General features: G+C 36.9%; 1 long non-coding RNA gene across 1 annotated transcript in view; it reads right to left on the bottom strand.

Moving 5' to 3' along the window:
- Positions 1–480: 480 nt before the first annotated feature.
- The window catches only part of LOC148057518 (uncharacterized), a 398,505-nt gene continuing 387,655 nt past the window's right edge, over positions 481–11,330 (bottom strand). The window contains exon 13 of the long non-coding RNA XR_015706361.1: positions 481–1,346. This is a non-coding gene — a long non-coding RNA (uncharacterized LOC148057518). The remainder of the gene's footprint in view (positions 1,347–11,330) is intronic.

Here is an 11,330-nt window from a genome sequence, read left to right as displayed (position 1 = left end):
AGGCAGTACCACACTTGTGTGCCATGACAATGCAGCAGGGGGAGAAGAACAAAAAGAACAGGCAGGATTTGCTTCATTGAGTATCAGAATTAAAAAAAAAAAATCAAACCAATCCTGTGGGAACATTTTAATGGGAAACAGAGCAAGCAGGAGCATTGTCAGGTTGTGCAAAAATAAATTTTGAAAGTGTCTAAAATAGCTAGTGGTTGTTTGAAGGAACTTGACAGTGACAAAGGCAGAGGAAGTTTGTGGTGGGTGTTCAAGGATGGCAAGGAACAGGATATGTTTATGTGCAGAGATACTAAATATAAACTCCAAGGTGCAGCAGAGATGAAAGACAGCTCATCAACAGTATCTGTAGAAGGTCAGGGTGCAGTATAAAAGTGGGGAAAAAGACATAGGCCACTATTCTCACAGAAGATAGCAGAGAGAGATTTTATGCCACTTCCCCATGGTTTTGCTGGGCCAATATATAAAATTACATAAAAGCTACCCTTACAAACTGAAATTTTATTTGTACTAGAATCACAGAGAACACAAGCTGAAGAACTGGTGACCCACACTGCAAAAGTATTATTCTGCATAAACAGTATTTTACAGAATAAATGTGATATTAAAGACAGTGCAACAGTATCTGACTCTGGCTGCTCATCAGAAGAGATGAGTGGAAATATTAGGATTTCAGACTTGTCATTTTTTTTCCTGTGATGGAAGTGAAGATGGCTCTGAGTTCTGAGAATGTCACCAAACACTGCCACAAAATTAGAAGAAAGGGCTGTATAAATACATGACGTAAAATTTCCTTTAAAATAGAGTTTGAGATACTGCTGACATGACAACCCACATCACACCAAACTTAGGATTAAATATGCAGTTTTGTTTCAAAGAAAAATTTTCAAGTTTCATGGCCTGTGAGTTATATCATTAAAAAAGTATGAGAATTGAAGTGATTTACACATAAATTGTTACACAAAGGCTAGGCATGGAAATTCATGAAGCCATGTAAAACTACTAAAGAGGGTTCTGACCATATGACTTTGTTCTTTGTTTCCTTTCACAAATGATCAGTTGATAGGCAAAACTGTGTTTATCAGCCTCTCAGCATAGACACTTCCATTCATTACCTGATGCAACTGTGGTTTTAATTCATCAAGCAACTGGATTTTTAATTCATCAGATGATCCATTTCTGACCACTGTTCTTTCCAAGTTCATTTCCTGAGTCTTATTTTGCAGGTAAGAATCCAATGGTCCTTTTTTCAGGTGATTGGGACAATGAAGTTTTCACTTTCCATTTCAAATAGAAATACTGAATGTTTTCCCAGGAAGCATGTCTTTATGGGCCACCTGAAAAATATATATGTTTTATTTGATTATTATGCTATGCAATCACCAGGACATTATGTGGCCAGAGGAGATTGCAGCATGAAGTAGATAATGAGGTCCCCTAGTTTAGTAATATTCGATAGTTTTAGGGGTATTTTTTTCTACTGCTCTTAATCAGAACACAGACACCAGCAGACAGGCCACCTGTGATGAAAGGCAAGTAGAAAAATTGAGCTTGCCATTGTTTTTAAAACTGTTATGCACATATCTGACAGCAACTAACTTAGATCAAAGCAGGGTACAGACAGGATCAGAAAAAAACAGCCACCAAAGCAGGAAAAGAAGATGTGAAAAGAGCTACAAGCTAACTAACCACAGGGACATAAAACTGGTATTGACCAAAGCTGCAAAACAATGGCACCCAGCAGTATCAAAGACATTGTTTTATTTCAGAACTACAGAAGACATGGAAACATTAAGGTGTGTCATGAAAGAAAGGGTTGTAATAAAACATAAAGATGTAACATTGAGAGCCTCTTGCACAATTAAAGTTGCAAACACCCAGCAACAGAGATAGGACACTTTCTGTATTTTCACCTAAATAAAAACTATTTAGTATAAACAATCAGGTTTTGGCACAATAAAAAAGCAGTCCTGCCATTATGTATGGGGAGCACACTGGAATACCCTTTTGCTTCCCATAGGTTGCTGCATTAAATTTCAGGGATTGTTAAATATTAAAAACAGGGATCCTTAACCAGTTTTGTTTTTCCCACTCCAGGCTGCTGTCATCCTAGTAGATCCATATACAGGGAGAGACGTGCATCATTATTTGTATGCCAGTCATACTCACCCCAGGCCAGACAACCCTGTCTTAGAGAGAGCCCAAGAGAGCTGGTAACCATAAAAACCTTCTCTTGGATATTCCTCAGCATTGATCCCTCCATCAGTGGGAAAGTCAGGTAAGCCAAAGGGCCCTCCCCAGACCACCAAACTCAGGCGTAGACAAAACACTGCAGATATGCCATCTCCATGGCTCTCTGGCAGGGAATCTTTAAGGGATTCCCCTATTTTCTAAACAATAAGGAAGTTTCAGTCTGGGCTTTAATCCAGCTAGGGCAATCACAATTTTCATTTTCTAAATCAAATTGTTTAGCCATGTGAAACATAGAAAGCAGTGCACATGGTCACATGTCAATGGAAAATCATCAAAGAAAGAAGAGCCCTTTCTTCTGACACTAAAGTATAAGCTTTACTAGATCAATTGGAGGCAAAAATGAAAAAAAAAAGAAAAAAGATAGCAGTAATATCTTCTACTCCTCTCTCTTTATTTCTTTTCTTCAAAGTATAAATTCTCTAGCCTTCTCTTACTTCGCTTCCTGGTGTTGATTTAAAGAAACTGCTAGCAACTCTTCACCAAGGTAACAGGTACACAGTGTCACCCATCTGCCCAAATGCACAGCAGAAACAGCATCAGCTGCCCGCTCTGCCTTCTCTGCAGCTGAAACAGTGATGACATGGCAGTTAAAGAGCAAACAAGATGGATGGGAAATGGCTCTGTGCTGAAATCTGCAGTACCATGTCAGGAAAAGTTCAAGCAGACGATGTCAGGGTCAAGGTTTGCTTCTTCCCTGTGACCTGTCCTTCCACGGGGACAATTTGTACTGGGTAGCTGTGTACATTTGTAACTATTAGAAAAAGGTACTGTAAATTGTTTCCTTTCTGTCAGATTAATTGCTGTGTGCTTTAGTTAGGAGCAACTTAATCACACAGAGCATAAAAGTAAATGCATGTTCAGCAGCTCAATTTATTATGAAGTCCTGCTCAGCCTGCTGTGAGGCTACGGTTTCAACCATGAGATGTGCTTCTCTTCAACAGATACATTTGCCAGACATTCAGTGGGAAAAAAAAGCTTCCTTTATAGCACATAGCCACTCTGCAGAGAACCTGGCATTTGTTGACATTGGCTTCACTGAATTCAGGAACATGGATTCCAGCCTCACCAGTTCTTTTAAGACTCCAGTTTTACATTGGCTTTGAGGAACCATTTGCTAGTAAGTCTGAAGTTGAAAAAGAAATAGGAAGCCATGTGCTCACAGTGAAAACGAGGTATAAAATGAAAATGACAGGGCTTTGTAAAAGAAGCTTGCACTGAAATTCTTCCCTCTGCATCATGACTACATGCCAGGGCAGGGCAGGGGGAGAAAGAAGGAAAAAAAAACACCAAAACAACCAAAAAACCTGGAGGCTCCCCTCCTGTATGTGAATGTAAAATATGCAAATATGCAATAATAGTTTTCACTAATTCACATGTTGAGCTTGAAATAGCTCCTGCACATTGAAAGAACGTATAAGTATATGGGACAAGAGTTTTCGAAACTATTACCAAATGATTGTCAACCAGTGAACTCCAAACTCTATTTGGAGAGCTGGAAATGGCTTCATCTTTTAATTTGTCCTTTCAGTACCATCAGAACAGAACTCCTGTGTCAGAACACCTCCCAGTCTTATCCTTAGAAGTTGATGACACATCTTGAAAGCTGCCTTGCAAGAATGACTAACATTTCAACAATAAGCCAATATAACTGCCTAACAATAACACAGTAGTGACATAACAGTATTATCATTTATCTGTTCTATTATTTTTAACTTAACTAAAAAACTGTAAACAGTTATACCTCAGAAATATAAGAATTTGATTATTGTTTTCATCAATTTTTTTAGCTTAAAAAATATACTTTTCAGTTTCCTGAGAAAGGAGGAACCAATTATCAAAAACTCCTGCCTTAGAAAAATGTGGGCCCAAGGCTACTGACTCTCAACTAAAGGAATTTATCTTTTAATGAGGTGCTGTGTGCATCAGCCTTTGCTGCTTTGGAGAGTGTGGTCTCATGTTCCTGGAATTCCCTACGTGGCAATGGGCCTCTCACTATTCCCCTATTCACAGCAGAATCAAGGGAGCTGAAGAAATAAATGTTACATAGTGTATTATATTTAAGATTTGAGTGATCATTCTTAAGATTTTTATATTGCTAGAAATGTTACTACATTATTAAATAGACAAAGGCTTCACAGAATAGGGAAGGACACTCACCAAAAACATGGGTTAGAAAGATCACTGCTATTGTTACTTCCACTGAGAGCAATACTTTTCTGTTAAGGAGTGATGCAAATGGACTTTGATGTAAAACACACAATGAATTGGTTATCGTTTCAGACATATTCATAAGAGAAACTGAGAAGGTATTGACTTGAAATATTCTTTTATCTTCCTCCTATAAAACACTGGAGTGAAAGTGGGATTGAAATGGGTTTTGTAAGACTTGAACCTACAGCAGGGACAACAATGCAGGGAAATTATTGGCAAGCTGTACTGTGGGAGGGCTGATGATCTAGTGAAAAACAGAGGACAGTATGAAAGAAGGCAGGAAGAGTTTCAGGGGAAAACAAATTTGCAGATGGAAACAAACAAGCCACATTAATATTGATGCAACAAAAAGAGAAAGATTAACATGTAGATGCGGACAAACAATGCAAATTAAAAATACGGTACGTTTCTCTTTACAAAATATTAGCTGTTGGGTGACCCATAGTTATAGACACATATATGAAGCCTTAATCATGTTGGCTTCTCTTTCCTAATCCTTGTACGAAAAGTATCCTGGAGAGGAAGGCTATGGCCTGGTTGTAAGTATCACAAGACAACCAAAATTGGCACGAAGAGAAAGCAAAGACAGAAGAAATTGATGGTAGGAGCAAAAGAGTTTATTCCACTGTCTTTGCTCAATGAAAAGCAAGAAGAGAGAAAATAAGTTACAGTCCTTTGAAATACGAAACACTGTTCACATATTGGATATTTAATCTGGTTCAACTCAGTTGTATTCCCACAAGCACTCTAAAGCCTAGTTTTTAAAAAAATCTTAGTTGAATCTTTGAGTGTTGAAAATTGCACTGAACATCCACAAAGAAAACCAGAAGTGTCTTTTTAAGATTTCCTTGTTTGTATGCAGAACTAAATACGTCAAAAGATTTTTTTTCTTTTATGCTCTCTCTTCCTATTTGATCCCAAATATGAAAAAAGTACATATTAATTTAATGCTAAGTTTTAATGTCAGAAAATGCTATTCTCAGGATGTGGCAGTTCATATTTTATCTGAGCAGGCTTGCCTATTACTGAAGAATATCTCTAAACACAAAACAGAAGAGTGAAGCTAAGAATAAAACAACAGGAAGCATATATGCACCACAGCCAGCAGTACAGAGAAGAGACTTCAAATGCAATGTAGTGTGCCAATCACCAGCACAGCTTTAAAATCAAATAATGCTGCCACATCTCTAGTTCTGCCATCACTTCTTGTTAAAATATTGGTTCAGATATTTTCTATTTCATTTGTATATACAGTAGAAGCACAAATTCCAGCCCAATGAGGAAAGTATGGTCTGCCTTCCAAGAGACAAATGAAAGCCTGAACACTTCAAAGCTGGCATATTATGTTCCCACACCTGAAAGCTGAGTGAAAAATCCCCTTCTACAGCACAGTTGACCCATTTCTGCTCAAGGGACTTTAAGTGATAAGAAGCCCAGCATGAAAGACACACCTGTTGGAGTTCTTTTAAGTTCCTTGTTGAAATTCTGACACAGGTATGAATATGCTAAATATATTATCAAAATATAACCAAGTGGTACAACAGAACACTCTTTTTAATAACTCTTTAAATAAACTCCACGTTTATGTTAACCACTCCACACACACACACACACACAGAATGAAGACCACATTTAAGAATTAAACAGTTAAACCATTTTGAATCATAGAATCATAGATTCGTTAAGGTTGGAAAGGACCTCTGAGATCATCGAGTCCAACCTGTTAACCTAACTGCCTGGTCTACCTCTAAACCATGCCCTAAGCACCACATCCACATGGTTTTTGAATACTTCCACGGACTGCAATGGTACCACTTCCCTGAAAGGGCAGATATACCATGCACCAAGGCCATACATTTAAGGAACTAGACAGTTTATAAATCCCAGATAATAAACATCGAATGCATCTTAGTGACTGTGTTCAAGTAGATACTACTGTCAGCTGCTATTTCATCTTCAGCAATTCTGTGTATTTGGGTAGTGTGGAATTTTCTTGGTACAGACTCAAAACTAAATTTTGAACTAATTCAGTGACATAATTTAGAAGTATTTAATACTTCTAAATTTCTAGATTTTTGTTTCTGGTGTAACCATTTAACACATTAATTGGATCAATTGAACACTGTACTTACAATGAACAATCTAATTTCTGCTTCTTCTCCCATGTCACCACAAATCAAGGACATAAAACTGAAGTTGCATTTACAAAAAAAAAAATATTTCTAAAGGGACTTCACTACATAAATATAGGACAGTAACAGAAGTCAGGAAGAGGCACTTTGATAGGCAAGGATCTTATCACATATGTAGGTCTTTGAATATGTAGACTTACTTAGACTCCTGAGAACTACACGCTAGTCAGTGTAATGCTAGCTGTATAGCTTTTACTTAGTATAAACTTGTAGCCTATTTGCTTTAACCAATGCTGAATGGTTTTAGAAAAAAAGCAATGGTAATTACCAGTCTCAGCATTTTCTGTCTCATCTCAATTTAGAACAAAGAATCAATTAGAAACTTATAAACGATCCTATGAGATACCTTTAGAGAGTTGTTTGAAATCAATCCATAGTCGCTCTACAAACAATATGAGAATATACTTATTCTTCCCAATGTGTGGCTTTTCTGCTTCTAGATCTAGCTGTAATGCAGCAAATATTGGGAAAAAAAGAATGAAAATATTTATTTTGTCACTCTGTGTTCTTACATATTCGAACTTGTATTAGATATACCTTTTAAGTTTGCTTTGAGTTCGCATATTCTTGCTGCAAAACCGATCAAGTTACCCTTACAAACTAAGTCCTTATGTAAAGCTCACCTTGACTTCAACTGGGGTTTAGCACAAAGAGAAAATGAAAAATACAGGCCTTAGAGCAAGGGACAATAGATTTGTGTGGGCATTATATATATATTTATATATAAAATCATTTGCGCCACTTTTCTGGACTAACACAAAGGTTTACAGGAATGGTCACTAGGCCAGACAGAAAGTGATACATTTTCATAAGCATTTTCAACCTATTAACTTCATGCAATTTTGCCCCTATTGATGCTGAAGCTATGAAAAGTCACAGTGCATGCTGGATAAAGCAAACTTTCAGCATTCACACTTCATTAATTAATTCATCACCTAAAAGCTAAGTATTGATTTTTTAATGGCTCTACAAATCTGTTTAAGCTAGTATGATGTAATTAAGAGGACGTGTGTTTACTGTAAATTATCTAACAAGTAGAAGGGCTGTGCTTCCAGCAATAACAAAAATCTTAGCTCAAAGCAGACAACAGGGAAAACAACTGTTTGAAAATGTTTTTCCACTAATTGTATAAACTATATGTATAAACTATATGTTGTTTTATATATATGTTATAATATGTTATATTATTGTATAAACTATATTGTATATGTACGACATAGAAGGGAAAATTATTGTCAAGCTGGATTATTAAACGCCCCCTATAGCACTAAAAATAGAAAGATCTGATACTCCTTCAATTGAAATCAACAGGAGATCTTGTGCAAATTCAGTGGTGTGGAGTCAGCTACATAACATAGGTGTCCACAGGGAATTAGAAATCTCCAGCCGAGCCTTACAGAAAAATTAATATAGTGCATGAACTCCTTATAATATATTCTATCCAAACTACTAGCAAAAAGAAGAACAAAGCCATAATTCCCACAGGTGGCATCTGATTATCCACTAAAATCATACTCAGGAAGTCAAACTAACACATGAAATTGATATTAATTTCTTCTATTAGAAGCATGAAGACTTACGGTTAAACGCATAATGATGTGCAACGTAACTCTTGTGTGAGTGTGAGAAAAGCCACGATCAAGTCAACCGCTGATATGGAGACTATATAAACAATAACAGAGGAGCAACCTAATAAAGAGTACAGACATAGCTTGTTGCAAATACAAGTAGATTTCTTACATTATATTTACACTGCAAAAATGAAATAGGCAGAGTGTATCATTATCACTAGCACAAAAAAAAAAGGAAAATGGGGGGGTAAGGAGGGAGAATTGTGACCACAGATACCAAAACAAGAAATTTAAGATTTAATGTTTCTTGGGCGTGGGCCAGGGTGAGGAGGGGGACTGAAATTATACAAGGTAAATCTCTTATTGATACATTAAGAAATCACTATGGAAAGGTCCATGAGATCTTGACCTCTGACCAACCTCTGCAACCTCTTAAACCTGAGAAGACATCCTGCAGCTATGTTTGCCTGCAAATCCCTCGCTTTTCAATTACTGTGAAAAAAAATTCTAGCCATGTATACCTTTATGGTTGAAATGTGGAATGCATATTTTATTGTATATCAGCCTCCAGAGGGAAGGCTTCAACAGTTCTGCTGAGAATAGTTACTATTACTCAGTTTTCAAATGACATCCAACTGTTAATGGGAGAAGGGAGGATATTTGAAGGTACTCATCATGCAGAGATAAAAAGACACCAGAATAATCCGGCTATGTCTTTTGATAATATTAATTAGCAGTAGAGCTTAGTTAGATTTTTTAAAATGAAAAATGCATCAGAATTTTATTCTTAGCAGCAAAAGTGCAGAAATTTCTAAATATTTAATAACAAAAGCATGAACATATTTTTTTTCAATGCCATATTTTGGTTGAAAGAAGGACTTTCCCAATGGTATAATATTTTTTTTTTTTTGCTTTGAAACTGTAATGAAATTTTGCATAATCAACCTTTTTCATCAACCTAATGTTCCATGTTTACTGATAGGAGCAAAAGAGGAGCTGATTTTTACATCAGCAGGGCTCACAGGGGACAGACATCTCAGTATTCAGAGTCCATTCTCTTGAAGGGTTGGGAAAGACACAGGCTAGCTAAAAGCATCTCCAAACTATGGCAACAGAATAGAAGAAAACATGAAGGTAATTATTGTATGTGTGCACAGCACAAGTGTGAATCAATAATTAAAGAGTTAATTATCTCACCAGTTATGGATACAGGCTGGGGATTAATCCCTGCAAATAGGCTGAGAGACAATTATGCTCACTGCATGCAGTGCAAGATAACCAACCCTTCTCTGGCTGCACAGATGGGGATTCACAAAAGGTTCCACGGTCCCATGGGGTAAAATATTTGGAAATGATCAGTGGCAACACAGTGCAATAACCAGTGGCAATACAGTCATGTTCTACACCTCTGCATGTCCAGATTGAGAATCCTCTAGTAGTGATAATAACATAGTGTTAACGCATTCTTTCACAGAAAATCAAAATTAGTACTACTAAGTGAATCATAATAGCTGCTAAGACAATTAATTCTCTCTTTCATCATTGTTGTATGCTGAAAGCCTTTCTTTGTGCTATAAAAAGTGAACCATGGATTTAATGAAATCATAACAGGTGATCAGGAAACTGAATAATTTTTAAATACTTCAGATTTCCTTTCAGAATATATTCATCTGCCATTTTCCCATATAAAATCCCAGTGCAAAAGCAGCAAATACAGAAGGGAAAACAGACGCAAGCTATAGTTGAAATATACCTCATGAGATCAGCAACAGAATTAATTAATTAATGGCTTCTACTTTTTATCCTTTGCCTGGTTTTGACAACTACACATATATTGTATGGAGAAGCTTTTATTTTTAGTCTAATTTCCAAATGAAATGAGACGTATATACAGCCAGGATCTCTCCCAAGTGTTTTCAAATTATTAGCCAGTTTCGGTTAGACCTGAAGAGGAGAGAAGCCTCAAAGATGATGATGTCCTCAAAATGATGAACATAAATCCATGAGGAAACAGAGCTCACTAGTTTCCTGGCTTACAGAACTGTTTACTTAAGCATAGGATGTAGTTGTTGAGATTCAAGCTCTTCTTACCAAAGCCAGAGGCCTGGACTGCCAAACACAGTTCCTACGGCAGCAGACTAGAGCCCACAGCAGAATCTGGTTTTGGCATTATATAACCCTTGAATTTAAAAAAAAAAAAAAAAAAAAGTTACATACAAGCTGGTTTTGCTTTGTATGTGACATTCTATGTATTACTCATTATTGCCAACCTCAAGCTTTTGAAAACCATGAGTCAAGCCACAAGACATCATGAGATTAGCTGTAACATGAGTTACTGAAAAATAAATAAATACATTTGTGTGGTTTATTTGCCTTTTCATGCAGGGTGAGTTCAGGTCATGTATTTGAAGCTTTCCTTCACAAACACCAAGGCTACAGACTCACTTTTTTTTCCAAGTGGATTTGAGCTAAGAAACCATAAGACTTGGTAACACTAACACTTTTCAAGCATCACGTGTAGCTATGCCGACTGCAAGGGACTTTTGCTTCCCTCTCTGCAGTGGTGGTGAAGGCCAGTGCAGTGATTACTGGGACGTAAATGCAGCAAAGTTCCCAGCACATGCTGAGTCTATGGAGAGCCTCAATGGCAATAGGTCTGTGGGGAGCCAACGGATATATGAGAACGAAGTGGCCAGGGTATCCTGCCACCAAACACTCATAGTCATGGTTTGAACAGATCAGTATGCTTATGAGACATCTCACCTCCCCACTCGTTGAGTGTTAGCCATGCAAAGAAACTGCATTAGGCCAAGGGAGTGGAATTTCAGTCACAATGTCTCTTTCCAAAAACATTTTTCTGCAATTAATCTTCATTCTTCTCAAAATATTTGGGCATTCAGAAAGAAAACACAAGCATTACCCCTAAAAATTAAATAGGACAAAGTCTAAATATGCAAAGGTAAATTGCATACCATTGTATCGAGTTCAATTTGTGTGGAAAGATCTCACCTTTTCATGCAACAAACATAAGCCTTCCCTAATTCCTGTAGGCTCTTAACTCTTTTTCTTATGGCTAATTTTAATGACATCAATA

Source organism: Nipponia nippon, unplaced genomic scaffold, assembly GCF_047370975.1.
Source record: "Nipponia nippon isolate SJK-2023a ecotype South Korea unplaced genomic scaffold, ASM4737097v1 scaffold_1, whole genome shotgun sequence".
In the NCBI taxonomy this organism is placed as follows: Eukaryota; Metazoa; Chordata; class Aves; order Pelecaniformes; family Threskiornithidae; genus Nipponia; species Nipponia nippon.
Note: the sequence above shows the minus strand (reverse complement) of the source record. Positions and strands in the feature narration are given on the sequence as shown.